Raw genomic sequence first — 13,958 nt, 5'->3', positions numbered from 1 at the left:
CAGTAAGGCAAGGTACAATCACTACCAAGTTCTACCATTCAGATGCCTTATGCATATGAGTGGAGCATCGCATCTGGGGTGACTGCGTTTGTGGAGTGCTGATAGCAGCAGACTCAGAAGGATGTTGAGTAGGAGAAGGTACAGGTTCCAACTCTCTGCGATGGGGTTCAGACACATCGGGTTGTGGCACTTGGCTCACAACTGGAATTTCGACCAAGGGTTCACTTTCAACTGGCTGAACATGGGTTGGAGGATTTGGTTCACAATGCCTTAGGTGGAGTCGGTCAATATGTTGATGTGCTGTTTGTCCATTTGACAGTTCCACAACAAATACAGACTTGCAAATTTATACGATTGCATGACCAGTGAGCCATTTAGGTGCATGACAAAACAGGATCACACACATTGATAACGCGTGGAACTGAGTTCCGGTCATGGAAGGCTACCCCTTCTGTTTAAATGTGTGGCCAGTGACTGGATGAATCATTAGGCACGTCTTTAGCATTCGACCGAACATCATTTCTGTGAGTGTGCGTCCAGTGGTTGTGTGCGGATGTGTCCTATTTGTAAATAATACGCATAACAACCTGGTCTGCAGAGAAGATCGGTCATTCACCTTTCAGAGACCACTTTTGATCACCTGCACAGCTTCTCTGCCTGACAATTGGAAGCGTGTTTCAAGGGAGCACTGTGATCGTGCTGGATACCATTCCATTTCAACAAATCCTGAAACACAGCACCGGTGAAACATGAACCATGATCACCAACCACACAATCAGGTAAACTCTCAACCGTGAACTTGCTGGTACAGGATGATTAAGGCTAAATATTCGACCCACATTGAATGAGCGTCGATTACAACCAAAAACATCTTCCCGAAGAATGGTCCAGCAGAATCTAAGCGAAGTGAAGATCATGATTTAGAAGGCCAGGATCACATGTGAATCGGTGCCTCAGGTGAGTTTTGTGGGATAGCCTGAAAAACGGAACAGTGATGTAACGTAGCTCTCCAGATCTTCACATATACCTGGCCACCATACGTGGCTCCTAGCAAATTGACTTGATGGTCACAATACCTGGATGTGATGCACGTACAGCAGCCTGCAAAAGTATTCACCCCCTACCAATAATAATGCCACATTCAGATAAATTACGAATTATATAAAACAGTTTTTCCAAATGAACTTTTTTTTATTCATAACTGAAGAGATCAAACTAAACTCTGTTATAGTTGAAGGAGGTTACGTGTCAGGAATACAGACAAACACATGCACAAATCAAAATTCACTGGTTGCCTAAAGTATTCAACCCCTGAAGCCAGTACTTAGTGGAAGCACCTTTTCCAGCAATGAATGCTACGAGTCTTTTTGGGGTATGTGTCCACCAGCTTCCCACAGTGAGATGGTGAAATCTTTGCCAATTCTTCACGTGGAAATTGGTCTCATTCTGCCAAGTTTGATGGGGATCGTCGATGGACTGCAACCTTCAAGTCTCGCCATAAATGTTCAATCAGGTTCAAGTCAGGACTTTGACTGGGTCACTCAAGAACATTTATTTTCTTCTTATTCAGACACTCCAGTGTGGCTTTAGCTTTGTGGTTCACAGATCACTGTCCTGCTGAAATGTGAATCTCCTACCCAATTTTAGATTCATGGCTGACTCAAGCAGGTTTTCATCAAGGATTCTCCTGTACTTTGCACCATCCATCGTCCCTTCCATCCTGACAAGCTTGCCGGTACCTGCTGATGAAAAGCAACCCCATAACATGATGCTGCCACCACCGAACTTGACACTCGGGATGGTGTTGACTGGGTGATGTGCGGTGTTCGGCTTGGGCCAGCCGGAACGCTTTGAATTTACACCAAAAACTTCAATTTTTGCCATGTGTGTTAAGTTTCCCCTCGAACTGTTCACCTGTTCCAGAGAAGAGGGGTTTTAAACATTTATTCTTCAAAAAATCACAGCTTTAAAAAAAAAATACAATGTCGAGGCTCGTATGAAAGCAAACACACAGAACGTACAACAAGGGGAGCAGGAGACGAGGGGCGAGAGAGGGAAGGAAAAAACAGTGGGGAACAGAGATCTGAGATCTGTGGAAGGGCGATGGATGGGAAGGGGTACAGGGGTAAACAAGATGGACACTACAGGGACTTTCAGTTCCTTACACTACAGGGACTTTCAGGTCCTTACACAAGGACTTTCAGGTCCTTACACAACAGGGACTTTCAGGTCCTTACACAACAGGGACTTTCAGTTCCTTACACTACAGGGACTTTCAGGTCCTTACACAACAAGGACTTTCAGGTCCTTACACAACAGGGACATTCAGTTCCTTACACTACAGGGACTTTCAGTTCCTTACACTACAGGGACTTTCAGGTCCTTACACAACAAAGACTTTCAGGTCCTTACACAACAGGGACTTTCAGTTCCTTACACTACAGGGACTTTCAGGTCCTTACACAACAAGGACTTTCAGGTCCTTACACAACAGGGACTTTCAGTTCCTTACACTACAGGGACTTTCAGGTCCTTACACAACAAGGACTTTCAGGTCCTTACACAACAGGGACTTTCAGTTCCTTACACTACAGGGACTTTCAGTTCCTTACACAACAAGGACTTTCAGGTGCTTACACAACAAGGACTTTCAGGTCCATACACAACAAGGACTTTCAGGTCCATACACAACAAGGACTTTCAGGTCCATACACACCAGGGACTTTCAGGTCCTTACACAACAGGGACTTTCAGTTCCTTACACAACAAGGACTTTCAGGTCCTTACACAACAAGGACTTTCAGGTCCATACACAACAAGGACTTTCAGGTCCATACACACCAGGGACTTTCAGGTCCTTACACAACAGGGACTTTCAGTTCCTTACACAACAAGGACTTTCAGGTCCTTACACAACAAGGACTTTCAGGTCCTTACACAACAAGGACTTTCAGGTCCTTACACAACAGGGACTTTCAGTTCCTTACACAACAAGGACTTTCAGGTCCTTACACAACAAGGACTTTCAGGTCCTTACACAACAAGGACTTTCAGGTCCATACACAACAGGGACTTTCAGGTCCTTACACAACAGGGACTTTCAGGTCCTTACACAACAAGGACTTTCAGGTCCTTACACAACAAGGACTTTCAGGTCCATACACAACAGGGACTTTCAGGTCCTTACACAACAGGGACTTTCAGGAAGGACTCCATGTGACCTATGCTACCAGAACATGTGACATACGATTTATTAGTGAACTTCGTGGTATTCCCAAGACTTGAGAACATGTGTGTGTGTGTCAAGTCTACCCTTCATCAGTCCAGCTGTTCTGGAGAGAAGATTTTTACAGGTTTATTCTTCAAAAAAAATCACAGCTGCCAGATCATGTGACCTATGCTGCCAAACCATGTGACCCATGATTTGTTTGTGAATACCCAGGCATCCCCAAAGCTTGGGGAACGTGTGTGAAGTTTCCCCACAATCTGTGCAGCCGTTCTGGAGAAGAATATTTTTAAAGGTTTATTTTTCAAAAAAAAAATCGGAGCTGCCAGACCACGTGACCTAAGCTTTCTGATGATGTGACCTTTTCTGCCAGACCATGTGAGCTATCCTGCCAAACCATGTGACCGATCCTGCCAGACCATGTGACCTATCCTGCCAGATCATGGGACCGATCCTGCCAGACCATGTGACCTATTCTGCCAGACCATGTGACCTATCCTGCCAGACCATGTGACCTATCCTGCCAGACCATGTGACCTATCCTGCCAGACCATGTGACCTATGATTTGTTTGTGAACACCCTGGTATCCCCGAAGCCTTGGGGACTATGTGTGTGAAGTTTCCCCTCGATCTCTACTGTTCAGCTATTCTGGAGAAGAAGATTTTTAAAGGTTTATTCTTCAAAAAACCGTAGTTGCCAGACCATGCTCATTTTTCTGCAATTACTGCTTATGTTTTCTCCAACCTCAACACTGACACTCGTAGCTTGACTATCCATGTGTAAAGTGATGAGTGAGTAGTGGACAACCAGTAGTTTTTTCTGGGTTTCTCGTGCCACTCCTGTGTGCATCCATTCTTGCATTACATCCCTGAATTGTTTTATCAACATATTGCATCACACATCTGCTGCAAGTCAAGAAGTGAACTACGAGGTCCATCGAGAAAGTAACGGGACTGAGCCTGCTGTGTGCTCCACTTACACAACTTGAATGAATGGGTTGTGGCACAGTCCTTCGCAACATTCCAGAAATATATATGATTGGTGATGGTTGACTGCACTCATTGTGTGAGTTTTTTACAGGTCGTGCTTTACATGTTGTCTGGTCTGAGTCGTCGCGCGATGAGTCGTGAGCAGAGACCAATCTGAAGTTTCTTGTCAAGCTTGGCAAAACACTTTCCGAATCCTTCGCAATGCTGCAGCAGGTCTACGGGGATGAAACGATGTCACGTACATGTGCCTTTGAATGGCACAAGAGGTTCATAGAGGGACGGGAGGAGGTCGAAGACGATCCACGGTCTGGAAGACCTTCAACGAGCAGAACGGCGAACAACATCGAGCGTGTGAAGCAGATGGTTCGCGCAGATCGTCGACTCACGGTGCGGATGATTACTGAGGAACTTTCCATCAACAAGGACACTGTCTGGAGCATCATCACTGAAAATCTCAAAATGCGCAAGGTGTGCAAAAAGATGGTCCTCAAGCTGTTGTCCGAGGACCAGAAACAGCAAAGAGTCAATGTCGGTCAAGACATGATGGAGCGCCTCGAGGACTATCCAGACCTGCATTAGTCATTACTGGCGATGAATCGTGGAGATTCGAATAAGATCCCGAGACCAAACGGCCGAGTCGTCAGTGGAAAGTCCGGCATCACCAAGACCAAAGAAAGCAAAGATGTCGAAGTCGAAGGTCAAGGTGATGCTCATCATGTTTTTTTTGACATCAAGAGCTTCGTCCACTTCGAGTTTCTACCGCAGGGTCAAACAGTGAATCAATACGTGTACAAGGAGATCCTCCGGCACCTCATGAGATCAGTCCTGGACAAGAGAAGGGATCTGAGGGAGAACAACGCCTGGGTGCTCCACCATGACAACGTCCCTGCTCACAGTGCCCTAAGCATCCGACAGTTTCTGGAGGAGAGGATCGTGCCAACTCTGGAGCAACCCCCGTATTCACCAGACTTGGCCCCTTGTGATTTTTTTCCTATTCCCCAAGCTCAAGGGGGTGATCAAGGGGATCCGATTTCCTGATGTGGAGGCCATCAAAAGGGCCGTGATGATGGAGTTCCGGAAGATTCCAGAAGAAGCCTTCCGGGGGTGCATCGAAGCGTGGAAGAAGAGGATGGACAAGCGTGTGAGACTGGAGGGAAACTATTTTGAAGGGGACAAGCTGTGATTTCAATATATTTTTTGGAATAAAATTTCTGTGAAGTCAGTCCCGTTACTTTATAGACGGACCTCGTATGTTTGAGGTTTTACCTGTAATTAATTATTTAGTTTATTTTAATTTGTAACATCGAGTCGTTAACTGTACAATGAATTATATTGTTTGCGGCACATGGAGGACAAGTTTTACAATTGGAAATCCCACATTTACACATTTTGCATTCGGATAAGTGTTCCGCATTGGCTAATTCAGAATGGCCACCTCCGGCAGCCATGATATCTGAGTTCACCACAGCATTCCCTTGTCGAGGAACACAAGTCCTGTGAGGGTTCGTCCCCAAGGGGCCTCGTTCAGCTGGGGGCTGCCCTGCTTTACCTTCCATTTTGTTTAGTTGCATCGTTTTCATCGTTGGAAATGTAGTTACCACAAATACATAAGGATTAAATAAATACATAATAACCAAATGAGTCCGTGAGAAACAGAGAAATATCGAATAAACAGGACGGTGGATTTTACACCAAAACATAATGACGAATCAGCGGGAGAAATCTCACCAAAAGAAATGTCAATCATCACACACATCTTGTTTTTTCACACAACTGTTTCTAACAATTCTATTACACACACACATATAGACACACACACAGACACACACACACACACACACACACACACACACACACACACACACACACACACACACACACACACACACACACACCCACAGTCATACGAACACTCACACAGACATAGACACACACACACACCCACACACACACACACAATCATACGAACACTCACACAGACATAGACACACACACACACACACACACACACACACACACACACACACACACACATATAGACACACACACACAGACACACACACACACAGACACACACAGACACACACACACATACACACAGACACACACACACACACAATCATACGAACACTCACACAGACATAGACACACACACACACGCACACACACAATCATACGAGCACTCGCACAGACATAGACACACACACACACATATAGAGACACACACACACGTATAGACACACACACACAGACACACACAGACACACACACATACACACAGACACACACACACACACACACACACACACCCACACACACAGTCACACTCACAGACACACACAGACACACACAGAAACACACACAGACACACACACACTCACACACAGACACACACACAGACAGACACACACATACACACAGACACACACACAGACACACACACAGACACACACACACAGACACACACACAGACACACACACACAGACACACACATACACACAGACACACACAGACACACACACGCAGAGACACACACACACACACAGACACACACACCCACACACACATACACACAGACACACACACACACAGACACACACACAGACACACACACAGACACACACACAGACACACACACACAGACACACACACACAGACACACAGACACACACACACACAGACACACACACACACTCACACACAAACACACACACAGACACACACACACACACACACAGACACACACATACACACAGACACACACATACACACAAACACACACAGACACAAACACACACACAGACACACACACACGTACACACACACACGTACACGTACACACACACACGCACACACGTACACACACACACGCACACACGTACACACACACACACGTATACACACACACACTTTTAATTAATTGTACAGTATCGGCTGCTCCTAAAATCCTAACTATAATTCACGAACTGGTGTTTGTGCGTTTGTCTTCTTCCCAGTGGCACTCTCAACCTGTCCACCAAGTTTCGTGTTAATCCGTCCATAACTTTTGAGATATCGTGCTATATATCATTTTTGGCCCAATCTCTCAATGGTGAAGAATAAGTTAAAAATTAAATAATCATTGTATCCAGATCTAGATTCGGATCTTCACCAAAATTGAATCAATTCTTCCCAGTGGCACTCTCAACCTGTCCACCAAATTTCCTGTTAATCCATCCATAACCTTTTGAGATATCGTGCTATATATCATTTTTGGCCCAATCTCTCAATGGTGAAGAATCGATTAAAAAAATTCTCAGATCCGGATCTTCACCAAAATTTAGCGTTGCCGTCCTTGGCCGGTCACCTACACACACAAATTTTTTTTCAAAACAATTGCCTGAAAACTGTGTCCAAAAATTGTGTAACAAACTCTGTATCCTTTTCTCCCTGGACTCTGTATCCTTTTCTCCTGACAAGGTGGAGAGCTTGCTTTCAAACCTCGAGTCAGATTCTGCAACCGGTCCAGACGGCATCAGCCCTCGTGTCCTCAAAACCTGCTCTTCTGCTCTTGCTCACCCTCTCTCTGTTCTATTCACCCTCTCATTTGCCCAAGGTCATCTGCCATCTGCTTGGAAATCTGCTAACATCACTGCCCTGCATAAAAAAGGTGCAAAAACAGATCCCTGTAACTACAGACCAATCAGCCTTCTCCCAATCATCAGCAAGGTGATGGAATCCATCATCGCCTCAGATATGAAATCCTTCCTCTTCTCCAATGGCTTGATTTCCAATCATCAATTTGGTTTCAGACCAGGTCACTCTACCCTGGATATGCTGCTTCTGCTCTCCCATCAATGGATGGAGGTCCTCAATGCCAGACAGGAAATCCGAGCCGTATCCCTGGACATATCACGTGCTTTTGACACAGTCTGGCACCCTGCCCTACTCACCAAACTCTCTTCCCATGGTATTCAAGGCCATCTCCACTCATGGCTCGCAGACTTCCTCTCCTGTCGCAGTCAATGTGTGGCCCTAAATGGAGTTCTTTCATCCCCTCTTCCTGTCCAGGCTGGAGTTCCTCAAGGTAGCGTTCTGGGCCCTGTTCTTTTTCTGGTTTTCATCAATGATCTCTCGGACTCTCTGGAAAATCCTCTATTTCTCTTTGCCGACGACTCCACCCTCTGCCGTACCATCTGTCATCCCTCAGACCGGCAAGCAGCAGCTTCTTCGCTCACTGCAGATCTGGATAAAATCACAAACTGGTCCAACACGTGGAACATGTCTTTCAATCCAGACAAATCTCACACTCTCACTATGTCTCTTCGAAAGGACCGTTTACAAAACCCCCCCATCCACTTTCTCAACAATCCTCTGGAAGAAGTCTTTTCTTTCAAGCTTCTAGGTCTCACTATCTGCTATGACCTTTCCTGGGAAAGTCACATTTCCAACCTCGCCTCAAAAGCCAATCGCCGACTGGGAATCCTCCGTCGTGCAAAGTCCTTCCTCGGCCTTCTTGAGCTCCTGACCACTTACAAAGCTTTTGTCCGTAGCCTGATGGAGTACTGCTCTCCCCTCTGGGCTGGTGCTCCTGCCTCCCACCTTTCTCGGCTTAACACTGTCGAAACCAGGGCTTTTAAGATCATCGGCATCTCCCGCAATGAAGCTGAGTTTTTGGGCCTCTCACTCAATCACCGCAGGTTGGTCGGTGGTCTTTCTGTCTTCTACCGACTCCTCTCCAGCCTTTCCCCCCCTGCTCTCTCTGCGATTTGTCCCCACCACATTTCCACAGGGCGCTCAAGGTCCGCCAACAACCCCCTTCTGGTAAAACTACCAAAATCACGAATCACTGCTCATCTTCACTCTTTCATTCCTCTTTTTTCCTGCCTTTGGAATAAACTTCCTCACTCTATTCTTTCCCATTCTTCCCTCCAGGCTTTCAAAACAGCTGTTCACCACCACCTCTTATCTTCCCCCATCCAAATCCTCGATCTTTTCTACCCCCGATAATCCACCCAAGCCCACTTCCTTCATTTCTCCTGCTTTCCTTCCTGAAAGTCCCTGAAATGTCCATCTTCTCTTCGCCATGTTCCCCGTCCCATCCCCATCCCTCTCCCTTCCACAGTTCACCTAATGTGTCTGTTCCCCACTGTTTTGTCCCTTCCACTCCCGCCCCTCTTGTCTCATGCCTCCTTGCTGTGAGTTGTGTGTTTGCTCTCATACGAGCCTCGACCAAGGTATACAAAAAAAAAAAAAAAACAGACAGACAAACACTACAGACCAACATACTTGGCAAAAATAAATTTTCGCCAAGTAATAACGAATAAAGAGGTCCTGACGAGTACCTGCCCCAGATTGCCAAGAAGTAGTTCAGTGTATCTCTCTGATGGATATGCACCTGTTCTGTGCAGTTTCTCTGTTCATGTTGACATACGGTCGACAGTTCCGTGCAACGTTTCGCAAAACTTTTCATGTTGGGGATGCTTAACATACTACATCGATGTAATCCAGATGAATGCATGACGGTACAAATGAGCCAACAACAAAAAAGGTGCATTATTGTATGGGAAGGGTATAATGCATTATGAAATGTGAGATTGTCCATAAAAGATTTTCTGGAAAAATAGCAGGGATTTCACATCTGCCTTTTCCTAGTCTCAAATTACCATGACGGCTGAATTTGTACTTTCAAAAAGCAAATCACTTGCACAGGTGAGAAGTTGAGTAATATGCAATACAACTAATGTTTTGCATGGGAATCCCATATACAGTACTTAATGAGAGAGTGGAGACTTGGTGGTTCTGGGTGAAGACCAATTGTGTTGCCTCACTGGTGTGGTTTAGATTTCCATGGCCGATCAAAGCGTCGTTTTCAACCGTCTGTTCAGTATGTAATCTTTCACAATCCTTGTGTCCTGAGGACTACATCCTTTAGAAATTCTAAATTCCTGAATGGTTGGAGCACAGTGGTGATGTTTCAGCAGCCATTTGGAAAGTCAATGAACGGTGAGCCCCCAACAAGAAATGGGATTAATTTATCGGTTGTGTGTGTGTGTGTGTGTGTGTGTGTGTGTGTGTGTGTGTGTGTGTGTGTGTGTGTGTGTGTGTGTGTGTGTGTGTTAGGTTCACGAGGGAGCTTGTACAAACTACAGTTTCGTTGCAGGCTGGCTTAGATGTACGCACACTCGCCTCGAAGCTGTCCAGCCTGGGTTTGAATCCCGACTCAGCTATAAACTGTCATCCCAGTGTTTCACAGGTAGGATGAGGAGTCGTTGTGTGTGCCGTCCCTCGGATGGAGGTTAAAGATCCCAAGGTGTCCTTCAAGAAGAGTGGGTGAACTATCGCCGGCACACTGCTCAAGTTCCAAATTCCTGCAACAAGAAATGTTGCATCAGCCGAGACTGTTTGAAGCCATGTGTTGCATACAAAACTAGAAGGGCACTCGGTGGAGCGCATACCTCTGCCAAGCAATGCCTGATCCACAAGAACATATTGGGCCCAATATACTTTTGAAATATGCTATGTATCGTTTTTGGCCCCAACTCTTAATGGTGAAGAATCACTTAAAAAAATAAATAATTCTCGTATCTGGATCCGGATCTTCACCAAAATCGAATCAATTCTTCCTCGTCACACACCCGTGTCCACCAAGTTTCATCCGAATCCATCCACAACTTTTTGAGACATCGTGCTATATATTAGTTTAGCCGTATCTCTCAATGGTGAAGAATCACTTAAAAAACTAGAAGGGCACTCGGTAGAGCACATACCTCCGCCACGTAATGCCTGATCCACGAGAACATATTGGGCCCAATACATTTTTGAAATATCGTGCTATACAGTACTATATCATTTTTGGCACTATCTCTCAATGGTGAAGAATAACTTTGAAAATTAAATAAATCTCGTATCCAGATCCAGATTCGGATCTTCACCAAAATCGAATCAATTCGTCCTTGTCCACGCACCCAACCTGCCCACCAAGTTTCATCAGAATCTGTCCACTACTTTTTGAGTTATCGTGCTATATATCGGTTTAACACAATCTCTCAATGGTGAAGAATCACATTAAAAATTATTGTAGCCCGATCCGGATATTCACCAAAATCTAATCAATTAGTCCTTGTCACACACCCAACTTCATCCGGATCCGTCCACAACTTTTTGAGGTATCCTGCACACACACAAACAAACAAGCAGTCATAGACTGGTACTTACGAAATCGTCAACTTGACCTCTGACCTTGTCTAATAAAAGCTGTCTCTAGAGAAGGTAGTGATGCAAACCAGAAGTTTCTATGATGATTCTGTTCCAAAACATCAAAAATCGAATGTTTGACCTCACTGTGACCTTGACCGTTTTTGACCAAAATCTAATCAGCACTAGCCATCACCCTCCTGAATCACGTGGAGTAATTTGACATTGGTAGCTTCTTCCGTTCTCGAGTTATCTGTCCCAAACCATCAAAAATCGAATATTTGACCTCACTGTGACCTTGACCTTTGACCAAAATCTAATCAGCACTAGCCATCTATCGCTGGTCGGATTTTGTGTCCAACAAGCGGTTGCTGAGAGAGACTCGGATGAGATTTGTTACCTGCATAGTCCGTGAGCGTCAGTTGCGGCTGTATGGACATGTGGCTCGTTTTCCTGACGCTGATCCCGCTCACCAGATTCTCTCAGCGAGGGAGTCTCATGAGTGGAGGAGGCCAGTGGGCCGACCACGTGCCTCATGGTTGCAGCAGGTTGACCATCATCTCAAGGAGATGGGGATGGGCCTGGCATCTGCCTGGGGGATGGCCAGACGGAGGCCCCTGGAGTACCGGCGGAAAGTGGACGCAGCGACGCGCTGTTCTGGCACATGCTCCCATACCTGACCTGACTAGCCATCACCCTCCTGAATCACGTGGTGTTATTTGACATTGGTAGCTTCTTCCGTTCTCGAGTTATCTGTACCAAACCATCAAAAATCGAATATTTGACCTCACTGTGACCTTGACCTTTGACTGATTTTGACCAAAATCTCATCAGCACGAGCCATCACCCTCCTGAATCACGTGGTGTAATTTGACATTGGTAGCTTCCGTTCTCGAGTTATCTGTACCAAACCATCAAAAATCGAATATTTGACCTCACTGTGACCTTGACCTTTGACCGATTTTGACCAAAATCTAATCAGCACTAGCCATCACCCTCCTGAATCACGTGGTGTAATTTGACATTGGTAGCTTCTTCCGTTCTCGAGTTATCGTGCCAACAAACAAACAACCAAACAACCAAACAAACAAACAGAAACAGAAGTAATCAATATACTAACAAAATCTTTAGATTTCATAAGTAACAAACAGACAGACAAACAGATAGAAAGGGGTGAAAACATAATAGATGGGTCAATATACCATCAGACCCTCAACAAATTCGAACAAAAGGGTTTTCAGTGTTTTTTTACCTACTGGGTGTTTTAAACGACAGAAGAAAAAACAAAAAGTCTCCTAAGTCTGACCACCAGAAGTGGGTTAAAACTGGGTCAGTTCCAAGATGGCCGTCGCCGACCTTGTAAACCAGGAAGGCGGCTGTAACTTCCTTATTATTAGGTGTAGAACAATAATTTTGGTATCTAACCAAAGTGGATTTATGACTTGGTCCATCGAATGCGTAAATCCAAGATGGCGGCTAACAATCATGAATGAAGGCACCTACCAATAACCCCCATATTATTTCACCTGTGAATCAGTTTTTTGGCCAAGGAATGCAAATATCCATTTTTTTAAAGAGTAAATTTTATTGACACGTTTCAGAAAAATGTACTTCAGAGAGTACGCTGAAGAATTAGTGAAAAATCTTATCTTTCAAAAGAAAAAAAAACAAACTTTCCAACACCATAAACGGGATGTTGATCGCATCCGGTGAAAGTATGAAGAAATAACAATTGTGTCCACAACTCACTGCCAAGAACACACTTTATGCAATTGATGTTGTTCACTTTTGGAATGCCTCTTGACTGACTGTCTGATCGAAAATACAGTGGTTTGCCCTCTGCTGTGGCATAATTGAGAAGAAGAATGAACAAGTCAGTGTCCTTTCCAATCAGCATGGTGGAATGTGCATATGCAGTGTTAACTGCGGCTTTAGCGATGTCCACATCAGCATCCCCTTCTGCCTGAATGACCGTACAAGCCCACCTTCCTCAGTTCATCACTTATTAAGCTGATTAGTTGTTGCTTGTTACTTCCCCCCTTGAAAGGAATTCTTCCTGCTTCCCTTCAAAGTCGGTTTTACTGGTGAAGTTCACGACCGGATAACTGATGGTTCCCTCCCCCCCCCCCCCCGTCTCTGGTGCGAGTTATCCTTTATCGAGGGACCTGCCCCATACCTGTCAAACACAGCAGTTGCTGCCCCATAGTGCTCACTTGTAAAGTCAGCATATGCCTTGGCTATTTTACCATAGGTATCTCCCTTCCTCCACTTCACAGCTTGTGCAGCAACGAGCCTCCGTCAAGCACATATCTTTCAGTCTTTGGGATAGCATCTGATGTCGCTTCACTAGATGGTATCTTGTTACAATGGTCATCGATGGCTTGGGCTAATTGAGGCTTGTTGGCCTTTCTCAAGATTTGTTTGTCCTCAAAAAAGGGGTGATGGGTATGGACTCCGCTCATATCTCATCACCTCCTCGAGTGACAGATGTCCTGTCCTGGACAATACAAGGAATCGCTGGAACAGTAGGCCAGGATCAATGGCTCTGTCAGGAGCAATCTTGAC

This window comes from Eptatretus burgeri, chromosome 7 (genome assembly GCF_056783735.1).
Source record: "Eptatretus burgeri isolate ZD-2024b chromosome 7, Ebu_testis_v1, whole genome shotgun sequence".
Classification (NCBI taxonomy): Eukaryota; Metazoa; Chordata; class Myxini; order Myxiniformes; family Myxinidae; genus Eptatretus; species Eptatretus burgeri.
Note: the sequence above shows the minus strand (reverse complement) of the source record.